General features: G+C 39.0%; 1 protein-coding gene and 1 pseudogene across 30 annotated transcripts in view; one reads left to right on the top strand and one right to left on the bottom strand.

The window, feature by feature from the left end:
• MAGI1 (membrane associated guanylate kinase, WW and PDZ domain containing 1) overlaps positions 1–17,953 on the bottom strand; it is a 679,422-nt gene that overhangs the window by 467,858 nt on the left and 193,611 nt on the right. The window lies entirely within an intron of this gene.
• LOC129034150 (large ribosomal subunit protein uL22-like) lies at positions 16,191–16,793 on the top strand (annotated as a pseudogene).

Here is a 17,953-nt window from a genome sequence, read left to right as displayed (position 1 = left end):
CCTTGGACCTAGGATGGCTGAATCAAAAGGGTCAAACACAGATGGGTCAGACGCACCCTTAATTCAAGCTCTACTCAACTACATTCTCTTACACTAAAGTCCCAAGCTACAAGCTTTTGGCATGGAAGAAGCTGCATAATGTTGTTGAGATAATTATTACAGAGAGAGATATTTTTTCTCTTGTCTCTTTTCAGTACTCAGAAGTATACTTATATTCACATTTATATAACATTTAAGTTATTTTGCCATTATATTATTCTAATTGCCTGCAGCAAGAAATTTTTTAATGTTATGTGAAAAATTAATAGCATCTTTATGTCTATCATGACAACAGTCAGGCTGAAATCCATCCAAAAAGATTCCCTGAACATTTCCTTCCAGATAAACCAGGAACCACTCACTCACAAAAAATACATGTTCAACTAGAGTTGGTTTTATAAGATATTAATTAACATAGCTTCATTCTGCAGTGACAAGAGCCCATCTGCTTTCTTGGCATTGGAGAAGTGATGGACTTCAAATCAGCTTAAGGGAGGCTTGAGTCTGGAATGATTTCCATCTGCAACTAGTTCTTATCTAGTTCTACTTTTCACTGTTAACTCAGCATATCTTATCAGACTTCTTCAACTGGCCAGAGGAGGACCATCAGGTTCTGTCCAAACCTGGTGAACATCAAGCACCAACATCACAGGCTGACTGGAGCTGAACTTTTATAGGAGGAAGGAGATGGTCTATCGCACAATAAGGTTTCTCACCACCCAAACTCAAACACTTTTTTATGGCTAAATCCAGTCTCTGCACTGTTGTACTTCTCCAGGGTAGTATATCTCACATCTACGTATTCTTTAAACAGCCCCTTTTTTCAGTTAGCAGTAAGATGGGAGACTGAAAGAAAAAGAATGAGCCCTATTGATGTCACTAAGTGGTTAATGATAATGCTGTACTTTCCAAATCCCAAGGGCAAATATCCAAGCAAATTAACACAGTTTCATGTTTTAAAGTCAAGTAACAGGCTGAATAATGGCCCCCTAATGATGTCCACGTTCTCATGTGCACAACTGCAAATGTGTTACCTTACATTACAAAAGGATTTTGCAATTTATGATAAAGGGTATGGACCTTGAGATACGGGGATTACTCTGGATTACCTAGTCGGGCGGATCTAATCACATGAGTTATTAAAAACTGACAACTTTTCCTGTTCTATCAGAGAGATGGGATAGAAGGAGAAAAGCTTCTAAAAGGAAAAGGAGCTCAACCCTGCTGTGGCTGGCTCTAAAAGTAGAGGCAGAGGGCCATGAGTCATGGAATGTGGGTGGCCGCTAGAGGCTGGGAATGGCCCTCCACTGACAGCCAGCAAGAAAAAGGGGATCTTGGTACCACAACCACAATGAGCTGATTTTGCCAACAACCCAAAAAACCAAGGAAAAGGATCTTTAACCCAGAACTTTTAAAAAGGAACACAGCCCTTCCAACACCTTGATTTTAGCCCACTGACATCCACGTCAGCCTTCTGACCTTCACAAATATAAAATAATAAATTGTGTTGTTTTAGCCATTCTGTTTGTGGTAATTCATTATAACAGCAACAGAAAACTAATACATAGGCTCAGGCAAAATGAAGAGCATTTCTGAACATTTTCTTAGCCTCTTGGTCTTTAAAATCAAAAGGAACCAATTGCATAGTGCTATGGTCTGAATGTCAGTGTCCTCCCAAAATTCCTATGTTGGAACCTAATACCCAGTGTGCTAGTATCAAGAGGTGGGGCCTTTGGGAAGAGATGAGGTCATGAGGGCTCCACTCTCACAAATGATTAGTGCTCTTATAAAGAGGCTCAAGGGTGCTTTCTTCCACCCCTTCTGGCATGTCAGGAAGGCACCATCTATGACGAAGAAGACCTCCCCAGACATCAAATCTGCTGGTGCCTTGATCTTTGACTTCCCAGCTCCCAGAAGTGTGAGAAATAAATTTCTCATGCTTGTAAATTACCCAGTCTAAAATATTTTGTTATAGCAGCCCTAATACACTAAGACACATGGTATATTGCTTACAAATGTTTTTTAATAAGCATGAGAGTTGCACAAAACCCCACTTGCAACATCTGCAATGCCAAAGACAGCTGTCAGTGTTGGGGAAAGTCTCTGAGCCATTACTCTCAAAGATATTAAATCATTCCAGACTATTCTGAAAGCCAAAGATAATTAAGCTTAATCAGGAATCTCAAGTTTTTTTCCAGTGTAATGTGTTTGTATAATGGCAAAACGATGGCATGGATCCCTACATAAACAGTTGTGCTGTCAGTAGGTGTTGACTGACTCTCCCTCCAATTCTACTTTGGATTCAGCAATGCTTATAAATAAACTGTCTTATTAGTCACAACGGTATCTACATACAGGTGAAATATGACATTCCAGACACACATGAGATCATTATTTATGCAGATGAAGCCTGGTACACATACAGAGGCAAAGACCTTTCTGAGTTCTGACCACCAGCACTGCCCACACCTTTAATATGAAAGCCAGTGTCATGGATTGAACACTACCATTAAGGTTTTGGCACATACTGTGTCAGAGGGAACATCTGTTTGAGGCATCGCAGTTTTTCTAATTTCCACCTTAAGGATAAGTCTGATTTTGGAATCAAATCTTTCTGAGGCTTTTTGTGTAATGCTAAAACCACACCTGGGGGAAATCTTATAAAAGGAGAGAGAGAAAAAAAACACAGAGAAAGAGAAAGAAAACATATAAAGTTCACTTCCAAATAAAGACATGGGGTAGCTATAGCTGGCATAATTTAGTTTATCACCAACCAACCAATGATTGGTTCAACCATGGTTCCAGTAACAGCTCTCATGCAAAACACAAAATATGTTTAAATCAATGCTAAGTTAATGGGCTGCCACAACACAACTTCTCTCACTGGACACTATTTCACACCAGATTTCCATAGCCAGATTCTATATCAGACTCCTTATCAATAGAGGTGCCTTAAACAAGACTGACTTATATTTGCTATCAGTTTTCCATTGATTTATGATTCACAGTATTATATTATGCAATCTGTTAGACAGATTTTAATAATCAGATGTGTCCAAGTGATGAAACATGGGACTGCTTGCCCAAACTTTACCAAGGTTGTAATACCCTCCATGTTTTTGGTAAGGTAAATATAAGGAAACAATGGGACCTCCATTGTTTACCAGGAGTCCCACTTGTGACATCTGGTAATACAAATGAAAAGATTTATAGTATTAAACTGAAGCAAACAAGCATGCAAAACTATGGAGAGGGTGACATTGGGTGGTTTTAGAAAGGTTACACAATATCTTTAAAATGTAAACACATTTAGACTCTGCCACTAATCAGCTATATGCACTTTTAGAAATTGGACCTCTGTGAGCTCCAATTGCTAAGTGATATTCCCCTTTATTTGTGAAATGAGGAGACTGGTCTGCATTTGATTCTGCATTCTAAATTCATGAATGCTAAGTGAATTGGCAGTGTCCCTAACAATGACCTTTTTGTCCTGTTCCTCACTTCTAACTTCAAGCTAGAAGCCAGCACATTACTCTGCAACTTGCCACTGACTTAATGGACAACTTCAAGCAAGTGTCACTTCCCCAACAAGCTTCAGTTTCTCCTTTGCTAAGAGCCTCCTCTGCTAATTCTGAGGAAGATGAACACGGCTACCTGGCAAAAATTTTTTACAGAATCCAAGTAGCGTTACCTGGATGTTTTGCATCAAAAACTAAAACAAGTACAGGCTGAAACCCAAAGCTAGTGAGTTCAAATTCCTCCATGCTTTTAAGGATGGAGCATGTGAAGAGCAGAAGTATAGAGATAAAGCATCTTATTGTATAACCACATACACGGTTGAACTTAACCACTCTTCCAAAGTACACAAAATAGAACACTTAATCCATAAAGTAGATTTGAAGACTGGCCTCTAACTCTTGAAAGTTGGCATGCTACCACTATAAAAATGCCGTTTTTGAACTAAAAAGTAAAGAACTAAATGACTCCTGGTCTTAAGATTCAGGCAGGAAACTCATGAGGCCAAAACAAAAAAATTCCACATAGATTTTTGCAAATATTTAAAAAGCATCTACTGGAGAGAATTTACCTGTGTGAATGGAAGTTTTAGATAAAATGCCTCTCTGAAATACATTTGCTTTAAAGAGAAAATAAAAGGTGGCAGTCTTTACTACAGATTTGAAATTTAAAAAGGCAAATCTGAAATGTGCCACCACATATGTGGGCCACAAGGTTACAGCTTGCCAAAGTTGCAATTCACATACTTTACCTATTCCTGGACTTACTGAATGTTGAGTAATAATTGTGGGGGCCTTGCCTTTCATATTGTGCCAATAATCTCGAGAAACCTTACATTACCATTTATCAGGAGGTCTTTAACGTTTTGCTGTCATCATTCAAGAGTGCCTTTTGGTCTCTGATGTTTCCAACCAGCCCTCTTTTTCAGAGCACCTTTCTTGATTGCCCAAAGATTAATGTTTAATTGCAGCTGGAAAGGCAACAACTGCACAGCCATCAGCATAAATCACAGTGCAGATCCACTAGGCACCACATTTAACTGGCAGAAATGATGTCTCCCAAATCAGTGCCTGCAAATGCAGCTGGTTCTGTGCAGTCCTTGTGCCTTATAATTTGGTTAAGCCCTTTACAAATGATGCCAAGGGAGGGACTAAGAGAGATTCTTCAAAACAATAAAGACTTCCAGTGTGGTTTTAGCACATGTAATGAAACTGAACACACTGAAAACTGCTAGGGATGGAGAACCACAAAAGAATAAAAGGCTTACAGCAATTCCTCATAACCAAACTGGTAGCATGTCTCTCAATACGACATGTTCTTCCCACGCCTATCTGCTTGGCAAGTCACTTCTGTTCATTCATCTTTCAAGACTCCTGGATGAAGCTAGATGCTCCTTTCTCTGTGACACAAAAGCACTCAGCCCAAAGCTTGTCTTCCAACAATTACCATGTGTTTTGGAGCCATTCATTCTTCTGACCATCTCTCTCAGAAGACTTGATCCTCTTGTTTATTTCTATACCTCCACATCCTAGGGCAGCTCCAGGCATACAAGAGATATTTAATGTTTACTGAAATGACTACCCATCAGGCAAAGCATCTGCCTTCAATCTAACCATCATGGTCTCTATCCACTTTGATGAAAATGGCAAACCATTATGGATACTATTTGGTTTTTAAGTCTGGTTCTTATTACTCAATGTGGGGGAGCTTGAATCCTACTCAGCGCTTTCACCCAGTATATGATTGTATCAAGGAAGCAGATTAAATACACATTCTTACTATATTTCACTAAAATTCTCAAAAGAATTCTACAATGGTGCAATTATATTCCCATTTGTATGGATGAAGTGAATGAATGGAGCTTGGGAAGGTAAATAAATGACTTTTCCAACATCTCCAAACAGGTCAATCAGTAATAGTGGGCGAGGACTGGAATGGAGGTCTACCGAACTTCTTTTTTTTTTGAGACAGAATCTCACTCTGTCACCCAGGCTGGAGTGCACTGATGTGATCTTGGGGTCACCGCAACCTCCGCCTCCCGGCTTCAAGAGATTCTCCTATCTAAGCCTCCCGAGTAGCTGGGATTACAGGCGTGCATCACTACGCTCAGCTAATTTTTGTAGTTTTAGTAGAGAGGGGGTTTTACCATATTGGCCAGGCTGGTTTCAAACTCCTGACCTCAAGTGATCCACCCGCCTCGGCCTCCCAAAGTGCTGGGATTACAGGCGTGAGCCACCACGCCTGGCCTAGGTCTACTGAACTTCTAACACCCATACAATACAATCTCTCTGGCTTCCCCAGTAGCATCAGAGACCAATAGCATAGTTACAATTCCAATTCAAAACAGAAAGACTGAAGACGAACTTTCACTGAATGTGCAAGTATATGTTCAAGTATCTATTTACTAGTGTAATCATTGATGACTTACCTATTTGTAAGTCTTTACTATGTTATATAAAATAGAGAATATTCATTTTTAAATTCCAAGCTTTATGAGATTTTTGTTGTGTTATTACAACCAACTTGAAGCAAGTACCAGCTTTTTTCCACAAGTTAGGTGGCAGGCTTCAGCATGCTTTTGAGCATATTCAACCTATTACAATCTGAGCTCCCAGAAAAGTTTCCTTAATTGAGTAAACAATTACATGAAGCCAAAAGTTGGCTGAAAAGAGAGGGGCTAGATCTCTTTGTTTCATTTGCATGCAGGAAAAAGTTTATGAACTTTCACAAGCTCCCCAGTGGCTTTCTGTAGCAGTGAAAATATCTTTAGATTACTAGTACACATGACTAGCTATGTAACAGAAATCTACAGTCCATTTGCAAATTCTTACTCAGCACCTACTTCCCTAGGCACTGGGGATCCTGTGGTGAACATAACACATGTAATTCCTACTTCTCTGCAGCTGAAATTCTTATGCCTAACACCAGCTGATAGATAAACAACAAAGGTAACTTCAGATAATAAGTGCTAAGAAGAAAATAACAGGATGGTATGAAAGTAAGAGGAGGTAGGAACCTGAAGATATTAGCCAAAGGAGGTTCTGTAAAGGCTACTTTAGATTGGGTAATTACAGAAGTTTCTGAAATGGCATTGAATTTAAAGCTCAGAATGAATCATCCAGGAGAAAAATCTGAGGGAAGAGCATTCCACACAGAAACCTCAAACAGTGTGAATGAGCTTAACATGTTCAGGAAATAGCTCAGGAAGTCCAAGTAGCTGGAGCTATCTTTCTCTTATTGATTTCTACTTTGATTCCACTGTGGTTAGAGAATACACTCTGTATGATTTCAGTTCTTAAATTTCATGCTTTGTGTTACGGCTCACGATATGGTTTTTCTTGGTATACGATCTGTAGGTGCTTGAAAATAATATCTATTCTGCTTTTGTTGGATGGAAGGTCTATAAATGCCAATTAGATTCAGTTAGCTGATGGTGTTGAGTTCTTCCACATTTTTGCTGATTTTTCTCTCTAGCTGTTCTATCAATTACTGAGAGAGGGGTTTTGATGTCTACAACTATAATTGTGGATGTATCTATTTCTTCTTTCATCTCTAGCAGTTTTTGCTTCACATATTTTGCAGGTCTTTTGTTTGCTGCTAGGCATTTAGAATTGCTATTCTAAATGCCACCATGTCGACATGGTGGAATGACCGTTTTATTTATCGTTATAAAATGTCCCTCTCTGTCTCTGGTAATTTTATTTGCTATGAAGTCTACTTTATCTGACGTTAATACAGCCATTACTGCTTTCTTTTGATTGGTGTTTGCATTACATACCTTTTACCATCCTTTTACTTTGAACCTGCCTATATTGTTTCATTTGAAGTGAGTTTCTTGAAGACAGCATATAGCTGGGTCATGTTTTAGTCCACTCTGCCAATCTCCTGTCTTTCGACTGATGTTCTTAGAGCATTTGCTTTTAATAAAATTGTTAATGTGTTAAGTCTTAAGGTTTTTATTCTATTTTTTGTTTTCTGTTTCTTCTCTGTTTTTCTTTTCTCCAATTTACTTTTTCTACCTTGTTCTTGGTTACCTAAACTTTTTTTAAAACTCCATTTTGGTTTGTCTATAGTATTTTTGAGTGCCTCTCTAGTACAATATTTATTTTACTGTATCCAGGGACTAAGTACTATGTAACTACCTTACTCACATCAAGGAAACAAGAAACTACAGTTATATGATAAGGACGTTAAAAAATTCATTGGTTCAGACTTGTCTGGCAGGAAGAGAAAATAGTGTTAAAGGGGCCACTTAATAGCAATGACAAATGTACCAGCAAGTTAACTTGTGTCAAGCAAGTAGAGAAAATATTCACTTTCAACCCAAAGCCAATGAATTTCCTAATTCCATGCATTTGCATTTCCTGAGTTTCTAATTCTTGCTACTTTAACAAATAGAACTCACGAGTATGATAAAGGCCATTCATGATAAACCAATGTTTGAAAACAGATGACTGTATACAAGAAATCAGCGACTCTGTCTGGTGTATTTACTTTCATTGCCAGATAATATTTGCACTAATATTACATTTTTGTAGTGAAAAACAAGAAATCTAAACTATTTAAATGTAAATGAGAATATTCTTATTTTACACTATTTACAGACCATTATTTGGCAGATTTAAGAATTTATATTTACAATTTTAGCACCCTCTGCACCATATATAGACTCTCCCGCCCTGTGCTTGAAACCAGAATGCAGCCCTTCTGTTCAATCGCCCTGTTTCTCCCTTGCAGATTACATTAAGCATCTTGTTTATTCCTGTTTTAATTATAAAAATTGGTACGGTAGATAAGAGATGAGAGCAGAACTGAAGTCCACATCACTGCAGGCAAGCAAGCTGGGGGTTACCTGCTCAACTGAGGACCCAGTGTCAAGGCACAAGTTTGGTGGCTCATGGCATGTGTCATCCACATTTCCCAAGGGGCACACTGCTGTGCTGTCATCTACCAACCAGACATTGGATTAAGCAGGTTGTCAGACCAAAGATGGAAGGGAGGTACAACCATTCCCAAGTAAGGGGTAAAAGGTACAGCGCATAACATCACAAAGCCAAAGAAAAAATGATGTTTTCATTGCAAAATGTGAATAGTTTGCTCCATGAACACATGCAAGATCTGAGTCAGAAGAATAAACCACTCTATTCAGTGATATGTTGGATGGTAACAAAGAAATAAATCTAACTCTGCTGGCACAGTATAATGTTCATTCACCTTTCTAGTTTCTTAAAGAATCTCTAAAATATAAAACGGCTGAGGACTAGTGGCTTAGTGATAAGGATCGTGAATAAATGACAAAAATAAGGAAGCACAGGACAAAGACAGGACCAGATAGGTATGACGAGATCAATAGGAAAGATGATGGTTGTCTAAAGAAAGAGAAAGAGGCCGGGCGCAGTGGCTCACGCCTGTAATCTCAGCACTTTGGGAGGCTGAGGCGGGTGGATCACGAGGTCAGGAGTTCAAGACCAGCCTGGCCAGGATGATGAAACCCCATCTCTACTAAAACTACAAAAATTAGCTGGGCGTGGTGGTGGGCGCCTATAATCCCAGCTACTCGGGTGGCTGAGGCAGAGAACTGCTTGAACCCAGGAGGCGGAGGTTGCAGCCTGGGCAGCAGAGCAAGACTCCATCAGAGAAAAAGAGAGAGAGAGACAGAGAGAAAGAGAAAGAGAGAAAGAGCGAGCTGTGCTTTTTGTGGAGCCATCACTTTTGTAAATATCTGGTGCCAAAAACACCACACCTGCAATCACCTGCCCTGGCTCACGGTCTTTGAAACTGTTAAATTGTAATGTAAATGGGAGATGTTATAATAACAAGAATAATGCCACCATCTTACATACCTGTGACCTTTCCTCACAGATAGGTCCTAAATGTGACACCTTTTGGAAAAGGTTCCTAAGAAGTAACTACTGACACCATCAAGACAGAAAAAATGAAGGTTTTCTTCAATTCAAAAAAAAAAAAAAACCCAAAAACAGAGAACTTGCTTCTCCACAAAGCATTATGGTATCTCAGCTCCAAGAAGACATAGGTAAGATATGGGAGTCACCTCCTGCTAGAAATAACTCCAGGCAAAAAGGCAGATGTGTGCCTTCCTGGCCCTGCCCACCTCCATCCGGGCTGTCATTTCTACAGCAGCTGGCTGAATAACCCCACAGATGAGTATCAACTTCAGCTGCCACAGCTGCTGAAGGAAGATAAAGCATGATATGAAAATAGGGATGGTTGATGCCACGACCTCCCAGAGATAGGACAGAGTTCCTGGAATTCTTCCAGCAACACTCTCCACTGCCCACACACCTGGAAAGTCAGATGACCATTATATCTGTCCAGCTCACACAAGGGAACCACAACCAGTAGACGCCTTTGTCCTCCGCTTCTATAAAATACGCCACCACCCCACCCAGCTGCTTACCCAACGATAGGAGCCAACCTCCTGATGCTTGGTAACAGTGAGCATCTTCTCTAAGGTATAAACACTAAATATGAATGCAAAGCGCGAAGTAACTCAAATTTGTCATTTTCTGTCTTTACATTTTTCTTTTTAAAATCACAGGAGTGGTTTCAGTCAGCATTTAAATCTACGTTGGTCTGTTTTGCTCATCTCTGGTGTCCTGTTTGATATTTTTAGCTAGTTTCTAAAAGGCACAACCTCAAATTTCACACTTCCTTATTCGTCTTTAAAGGTCTAATACAGGGTTCCTCAAACTCAGTTTGACCAACCCATGAAGGTCTTATTTTTAAACTTTTTATTTTGAAAAGATTTTAGGTTTACAGAAAGTGGTAAAGATGGAACAGAGAAGTTGTGCATACCCTTCACCCAGATTCCCCCATATAGGTTCCATCTTACATAACCGTAGTATAACTTCAAAGCTGGAAAACTGGCATTGCAATATTTGTGTATGAGTTCTATGTTATTTTATCACATAAAGGTTTGTGTAACCACCACCCCAATCGAGATAAACAACTGGCTGGGCACAGTATTTTACTAAAAATACAAAAAAATTAGCCGGGTGTGGTGGCGTGTGCCTGCAATCCCAACTACTAGGAAGGCTGAGGCAGGAGAATCACTTGCACCAAGGAGATGGAGGTTGCAGTGAGCTGAGATCCCGCCACTGCAGTCCAGCCTGGGTGACACAGTGAGACTCAAAAAAAACAAAACAAAAACAAAGAAGACACACAAATATTTCATCACCATAAATATCTCCCTTGTGCTACTCCTTTAGTGTATACACACATCTCCACAACATGCCTGGCAATATTATGTTTTCATCTCTATAATTTGATCATTTCAAGAATATTACATAAATAGAATCATACAACATATGACCTTTAGAGATTGTTTTTTCTTCACTCAGCATAATGCCTTTGAGATCCATCCAAGTTATTGTGTATATCAATAGTTTGTTCCTTTTTATTGTTGAACAGTATTCCATGGCATGGATGTACCACAGTTTGCTTCACCATTCAGCTATTGTAGCATACTTTAGTTGTTGAGCATTATAAACAAAGCTGCTATGGACAATCACGTACAGGTTTTTGTGTGGACATAAGTTTCCATTTCTCTAGGGTGAATGCCTAGGAATATGACTGGGGTCCTGTTGTAAATGTATATTTAATTAATTAAGAAACGGACATATCATTTTCCAGTGTGTTTGTACCATTTTACATTCCCACCAACAATGTATGAGAGACTCAGCTTCTCTGCATCCTCACCAGGATTTGGTGTTGCCACTATCTTTTATTTCAGCTGTTCTCTGTGTAGTAATAACACATCATGGTCTTAATTTGCATTTCCCTAATGGTTAGTAATGTTGAACATCTTTTTAAGTGCTTACTTGCCATCTGTGTTGTCTTTTGCCCATTTTATAATTGAATTGCTTGGTTTTTAATGTTCAGTTTTGAGACATCTTTATAAATTCTAGATGAGTCCTTTATTAAGTCATGCACTGCATAACATTTCAGTCAACAACAGACCACATATACAATGGTGGTCCCATAAAATTAAAATGGAGCTGAAAAATTCCTATTGCCTAGTGATACTGTAGCCATCATAAGATTCTAGCTATTCATGTGTTTGTGGTGATACTAATGTAAAAAAACCTACTGTGCTGCCAGACACAGAAAAGTACAGCACACACAATTATGTACAGTGCATACCTGATAATTATGATAAATGTTACAGTTAATGTATTTATTATATTATACTTTTTATCATTATTTTATAATGTATTCCTTCGACTTTTTTTTTAATTGACTGTAAAACAGCCTCAAGCAGGTCCTTCAGGAAGCATTCCAGAAGAGGATATTGTTACAGGAAATGACCACTCCATGAGTGACAAAGGCACAAACACATTCAATGGAGGAAGGATAGTCTTCAACAAATAGTGGCAAAATAAGCTGAGCCTAAGCTCATCTTTAAACAAAAATTAACTCAAAATGGATCAGAGATGTAAATGTAAAATATAAACTATAAAACTGTTTAGCTAAAACACAGGAGAATACCTTCAGGACATAGGGCTTGGAGAAGAATTCTTAGACACGACATTGAAAGCATGATCCATAAAAGGAAAAGACTGACAAACTGGACTTTATCAAAATTCAAGATTTTCGCTACACAGAAGACCTGTGAAGATGAAAAAATAAGTTATGAACTGAGAGACATTACTTGCAAACCAAATAGAGTCATGTTGTAAAGCATCTTTATGATGTTGAGTCTTCAATATATGCAATGAGGTATCTCTCCATTCATTTAGATCTTTAATTAGCACTTTATAGTTGTCAGCATACTAAGTCTGGTATATATTTTGTTAGAGTTATACGTAAGTATATCTTTTTGTGGAATTGTAAGTGGTATACATTTTAAATTCAGTATCCACGTGGTCATTGCCAGTATATAGAAATAGCATTGATTTTTGTAAGCTTATCTTGTATCCTGTGACCTTGCTGAACTCCTTTATTAGTTCTAAGATTTTTTTTTTTTTTGGTAGATTTCTTAGGCTTTTCTCTGTAGACAGATATCACCTGCAAAGATGTAGTTTATTTCTTCATCTCCAGAGTATATGTTTTTTATTTCCTTGTCTTGCCTTACTACCCTAGCTAGAAATTCCAGTACTGTATTGAATACCAGTGGAGAAAATGGACATCTATGCTTTGTTCACTGCCTTAGGCAGAAGGCATTCGGTTTTGCACCATTAAGTACAATGATAGCTCCAGGTTTTATGTAGATACTCCATATTGAGTTAAAGAAGTTTCCTTCTATTCATACTTTCCTGAGAGATTTTATCATGGATAGGTATTACATTTTATCAAATAATTTTTCTGCATCAATTGATATAATCATGTGATTTTACCTTCTTAGCCTGTCAATAAGGTGAATTACCTTGATTGATTTCTAAATACTGAACCAGCCTTATATCCCTAGAATACACCCTTCTTGGTCATGTTGTAGTAGAATTCTTTCAAATATTGCTGGCTTTGATTTGGTAAGACACTGTTAAGGATTTTGGTGTGGGTTGGGGGTGGCCTAGATTCACGAGGGATATTGTTCTGTAGCTGTTTGTTTTGTTTTTGTTTTTGTTTTTAGTATTATCTTGATCTAGTTTTGATATCAGGATAAAACTAGCTTCATAAAGTGAGTTAGAATTATTTCCTCTTCTTCTATTTTCTGGAAGAAATTATATAGAGTTGGTATTAATTCTTTTTTAGACATTTGCTACAATTCTCCATTGAAATCATTTGGGCCTAGAGATGGGGGAGAGCCAAATTACAAATTCAATTTCCTTAAAAACAATAGAGCTATTCAAATTATCCATTTGATAGTAAGTTGTGGTAGTCTGTGCTTTTCAAAACATTGGTCCATCTCATCTCAGTCATGAAATTGATGTGTGCAGAGTTGTTCAGAGTATTATTCCCCTAGACGTTTTTGGTATCTGCGTGGTGACATCAACAGTGACAGCCTCCATTTTATTTTTTATATTAATAATTTGTATCTTTTTTTCTATTTGTTAGTCTTGCCAGATATCCGTCTATTTTATTGAACTTTTCAAAGAACTAGCTTTTTGTTTCACTGATTTTCTCTATTGTTTTCTGTTTTTAATTTCATTGATTTCTGTTATCTTTATTTCCTTTCTTCTGTTTGCTTTGGGTTTATTTTGCTCCTCGTGTTCTAGTTTCTTGATATAGGGGCTCCAAACTGTTACTTGAAATTTTCCTCTTTTCTTTCTTTGTTTTTTTGTTTTGTTTTGTTTTGTTTGAGATGCAGGATGGAGTACAGTGGTGCGATCTTAGCTCACCACAACCTCAGCCTCCCGAGTTCAAGCCATTCTCCTGCCTCAGCCTACCAAGTAGCTGGGATTACAGGTGACCACCACCACACCCAGCTAATTTTTGTATTTTGAGTACAGACGAGGTTTCACCATGTTCGCTAGGCTGATCTTGAACTCCCGACCTCGTGATCCACCTGGCTCGGCCTCCCAAAATGCTGGGATTACAGGCATGAGCCACCGTGCCTGGCCAATTTTCCTCTTTTCTAATATAAGCATTTAGTGTCATAAATTTCCCTCCACCAGCCTTTTTGAACCAACACAGGGTTCACAGGAACCTAACTGTATATTCACATTCCTTAGCTTCAGGTCCCGAAATTTAGAGAATAAAAGACCATATTACAACTGGTTTGAAATGAGCCAACTCACAAAGCCTAAGGGGCATCTGGGGTTCATTTCAAAAAACAGTATCCTTATCTCCTTTGGTACTATAGACAAGAAGGAACTCAATATTACTAATAAAATATTTAAATAATAAGTAAATAAATATCAGTTTGAGCATTTTTATCAGTCTACCTTTCCAGTTCCTGCTCCAGACCTCCACTATATGAAGAGTATTGACTCAAATTTTTACTGCCATTTCTCAAACATCAAAACAGATATCAATGCTCTGAGTTATGGAGCCCTTTCCTAGAGAACAAGAAGTAACTGATCTTCTCTCCTGGGTATCTAAGAGATAACAAATAAACAATACCATCTTTTTGTAACACTACAATTTACAATCCAGTAAGGGAGGAGGTGTAAAAGATTATTTAATCAAGTAAAGGAATTCACACCTGTTTTCTCTTTTTTTAATGTTCCATATCCCCTGAAATTTTATAAATGTGTACTTTTTTTTTTTTTGACATGGAGTTTCGCTCTTGTTGCCCAGGCTGGAGTGCAATGGCGCAATCTCAACTCACCACAACCTCCGCCTCCCAGGTTCAAGTGATTCTCCTGCCTCAGCCTTCCCGAGTAGCTGGGATTATAGGCATGTGCCACCACGCCCGGCTAATTTTGTATTTTTGGTAGAGACAGGGTTTCTCCATGTTGGTCAGGCTGGTCTTGAACTACCGACCTCAGGTGATCCGCCCACCTCAGCCTCCCAAAGTGCTGGGATTACAAGCATGAGCCACTGCGCCCAGCCATAAATGTGTACTTCTAACATAAAATTTAATCCGGCTGAAACAAATATTTGGACCATAACAAAATGCTTCTCTGTAATTTGTTCCTTCCTTTCTTTTTTCTAGCAAGCTTCAGAGCCAACAGGGCGCTTCTCCTGGAAGGTGAAGTCATGGTGACCTACTGCTCTTTATTCAGTCTGACATGTATGTTAATCTTCTCTGCTTATTCTTAGACCGTGGAATATGATCCTTCCAACGGGAGACAGTGGCTTTTCTCTTACACTTTTCCCTGTCTCCTCACCATAAATAAAATGAAAACTGAAACATGTCTCCCCTACCAAAAAATCTCTGTCCCTTCTTACACATCCCTAATATGTAGCCCCTACAATGGTCCTCAATGATCCCCACCTCCTGGTATTCATAACCCTGAATAATTTTCTCCACATAATTGTAGTATAGGCTTATTGACTCAATTCTAATAAAAAGAATTGATCAAAAGTGATGGATGTCACTTCTAAGATAAGGTTATAAAAAGATTGTCTTCTGTCTTAGGTGATCTCTCACTAACTACTGGATCCTTTTTCCTAGAAGGATCCAGATGCCATATTATGTGGCAGCCCTGTCAAGAGGTCCACGGAATGAGGGACCAAGGCTTGCCAACCACGAGAATGATCCTGGGAGGAGATTCCCCCACCATCCCAGCCAAGTTTTCAGATGAGACTGCAGCCCAACTGACAGTCTGACTGCATCTTCATAAGAAATCTGAAGCTCAGGATCCCAAGTTAAGCTGTGCTCAGTTACTGACCCATAGAAACAAGGAAATACTCAATGTTTGTTGTTTTAAGCTAAAAACTTGTGGAGTAAAGTAAATAAATATCAGTTTGTTACATAGCACTAGATAACTAATGTACCATCCCAGCTAGAGACTTCCACAGCCAAGATTAAGACTTATTTACCTGTCAGTTAACTCACTCATTTCCAAAGACCCTCTGATTCTAGAGGACCCCTTCTTCGTTTCCCTCTCCTCATCAGGTTCCTGGTATAGGGAAATAAGTCATCACTATGACTTAAACTGTGTGGACTGTTTTGTTTTGTTTTGACATCAAAGCAACCAAAACAGAATAGAACTAAAAGAAAGCAAGGTTTAAACTTTTAGTCCATTTTCAACTCCAGTCTCAGCAAAGCTCCGAGAGAAGAGAGTTTCATGGTCAAAAATGTTTGGGGCTCTTCCCCTAAATGGCCTGAGGTGAAAGTGGTTCACCATTCTCTTGACCCAGAAACCCCCACATAAAGCATGCAAGTTGAGATGTTAAAATTTTCATTTTCACTGCAAGAATACCTGTGGAACCACCCAGGCCATCAAGGGTATGCAGATATGAAAGCTACCAAGTATCTAAAAGATGTCACTTGACAGAAGCAATGTGTGCCATTCCAAAGCTACAACAGTGGAGTTGGTAGGTGTGTCTGGGCCAAACACTGGGGCTGGACACAGGGTCGGTGGCCCAAAAAGAGTGCTAAATTTTTGCTGCACATGTGTAAAAATGCAGAGAGTCATGCTGAACTTAAGAGTTTGGATATAGATCCTCTGGTCATTGAGCAGATCCAGGTGAACAAAGCACCTAAGATGTGCTGCAGGACTTGCAGAGCTCATGGTCAGATTAACTGATACACGAGCTCTCCCCACCACATCTAGATGATCTTGACTGAAAAGGTACAAATTGTTCCTAAAGCAGAACAGAAGGTTACACAGAAGAAAAGGATATCCCAGAAGAAACTGAAGAAACAGAAACGTATGGCACGAGAATAAATTCGGCATAAAATAAATCCAAGTAAAACAATTTTAAATGTCTGGAGAACACTACAAGCTATGTCCTCTTCTCAGAGAACCCTGAAGTTTTAACATATTGAAAGCTCTGATCTTGCCAAGGAACTCCACTTAACTTCAAAACACACCCTCCACATACATCAGGATCAACTGAGATCTTACTGAACCAGCATCCTAAACGGCATACTTCAGGAACAGGGGTCCAGAGAAGCAGTTCTCAAAGTGCAGCTTAAAAAGAAACTGAAAACCCAACTCATACAAGACCTAGGGCTTATTTTAGAGCATTTTCCAGTGCAGACTGGAAGCAATCTAAACACATAGAATTAAATTATGAAAAATGATACAGACTATTACTTACCAATCACCCACTAAAGGACACTCCAGGGATCCCTAACTCCACTCTTAAAGTTTAGGAAGACATCAGCACTCTTTGTGGCCATGCATTAATTTGCTCAACCCTTTCCTTCATCTGAGTATTTCTTCTGCCCATTGAAATCCTTGGGCATAGGTGGGGCACGGTTGCTCACACTGTAATCCCAGCACTTTGGGAGGCTGAGGTGGGAGGATCAAAAGGTCAGGAGTTCAAGACAAGCCTGGCCAATATGGTGAAACGCCGTCTCTATTAAAAACACACAAATTAGCTGGGTGTGGTGGTGCACACCTGTAGTCCCAGCTATTCAGGAAGGTGAGGCAGGAGAATCACTTGAACCCAGGAGGCGGTGGTTGCAGTGAGCTGAGATTGTGCCACTGCATTCCAGCCTGGGCAACAGAGGGAGACTCTATCTCAAAAAAAAAAAAAAAAAGAAAAGAGAAGAGAAGAAAAAAGAAAAGAAAAGAAAAGAAATCAATCCTTGGGCACATAGAGTGTCGTGGTTAAGATGATGGAGCCCTGGAGTAACGTTGAACTTGCTATCTGACCATCACTTACTATACATGTCAACTAATCTCACTAAGTTTCACCATCTTTAACCGAAAATGAGCATAATAATAATATCTACCACACTGGAATGCATGAGATAATTCTTGTTTAGCTTTGGCACAGTGTCTGGAACAGAGTAGGCACTCAAAAAATACCACCTATTGCTACATTTTTCATCATCCAATGCATCAGATCTTAAACTAACCAATTTTAGTTTCCAGCC

The sequence above is a fragment of the Pongo pygmaeus genome, chromosome 2 (genome assembly GCF_028885625.2).
Source record: "Pongo pygmaeus isolate AG05252 chromosome 2, NHGRI_mPonPyg2-v2.0_pri, whole genome shotgun sequence".
NCBI classification, from domain to species: Eukaryota; Metazoa; Chordata; class Mammalia; order Primates; family Hominidae; genus Pongo; species Pongo pygmaeus.
This window is presented reverse-complemented; position numbering and strand designations above follow the sequence as displayed.